Genomic DNA, 1433 nt, shown 5'->3' on the forward strand with positions numbered 1-1433 from the left:
CAAAAATGTTGGTTAGATGCCATGTACACAGAAATGCCTTAACTGTATGCATGTTGTCAGGCCTGAGGGCCTCTTCTGTCCTTATCAAGGGGAGTGCTAACCTTCTCTCCTTTCATACAACACTCCTTTATTTTTTATTTTTTACTATATTATGCTGAACATTAAGTTTAAATTTTTATATAAAAAAATTTATCATATTTTTATGAGTCTGAATTTTGTGTTATACCTTGAAAGTCTTTTCTCTCTCCATGATTATAATTTCATCATTTTTAGCACTCATAAAAATTATATATGTAGATATTCATTTGAAATTTATTTTATTCTAAGGGCAATGGTGGAGATCCATTTTTTTTTTAAGTAGCTGTCTAATTTTTCCCAATGTACTTTATGTAAGACTTTGTATTTTCTCCACTGATTATAATAGTTACTATGTATTAAATATCATTTTGTTTTTTGGGATTCCACTTCTAAATCAGTTAAGATAGTCATTTCCTAGATATTGTATTCTTTACTATAGCTTTGTAATTGTTTAAATTATGTCTTTGAAATAATGACTCTAAAGAAATAAAATATCTTTCTAATTATTTAAGTCTTCTTATACTTCATGGTAGTTCTAATATTTTCCTCATTAAGTGCAATACACTTATTTTTACATTTATTGCTAGATATTTTATGCTTTGTTTTGCTATCCCTCTGATCCTGTGCTTATTTTCTTGTCATGTTTTCTAAATTGTTATTATATATATGCTGATATAAATGTTTTAGTAATTGTTTTATGTCTATATATCTATCCATATATATATATAATTACTTTTGCTACCTGCAAAATTATCAAAGTATCTTATATTTCATACTTATATTGCATGACATCTTATCTTTCTTTTCCTCCTCCTCTTCTTTTCTATGCCTCTTTTACCTCACCAATTTTAATAGGAATGTATCAAGCACTTTACTATTAAAAAAAGAAAAAACATTTTACTTACATGTAATTGTGTATGTGTTTTTAGATGTGAATAAATGTATTCCTGACAGATTTCAGGTTTGATCTGGACTCAAAGATGAATTATGTAATTTTATTTAAATATTTAATTCTTAATATAAATTCCTTAATATTAAATTGTATTTTGTCTGTGTATTACTTTAATGTCCAAGGATTCTATTTATTGGTATTTATTTCAGATTTTTTATATTGCTATAATTGATCTTGGTCATTGTTTTTTGTTTGTTTGTTTGTTTGTTTGTTTTTTTAAATGAGACCTTTACCAGTTGCTGGCTTAACTTGTTTCACAGTCTGAAACAAGGATTAAAGTATATATGGGAAGTAGATATCCAGTAGGAGTGAGGAGGCAAAGATAAGCAGGCAAAAAGATGTAACATGATGTCATGGATCATTGTTGACCACTTCTTATGACAAGCCATACAAAGATATGACA

General features: G+C 27.1%; 1 non-coding gene across 1 annotated transcript; it reads right to left on the reverse strand.

Annotated features, from left to right (window-relative positions):
- LOC121103313 lies at positions 1-123 on the reverse strand. The gene has a single exon (XR_005835467.1). It is a non-coding gene; the product is annotated as a U6atac minor spliceosomal RNA (small nuclear RNA).
- Positions 124-1433: the final 1310 nt, after the last annotated feature.

This window comes from Ursus maritimus, unplaced genomic scaffold (assembly GCF_017311325.1).
Source record: "Ursus maritimus isolate PB19 unplaced genomic scaffold, ASM1731132v1 scaffold_18, whole genome shotgun sequence".
Lineage (NCBI taxonomy): Eukaryota > Metazoa > Chordata > Mammalia > Carnivora > Ursidae > Ursus > Ursus maritimus.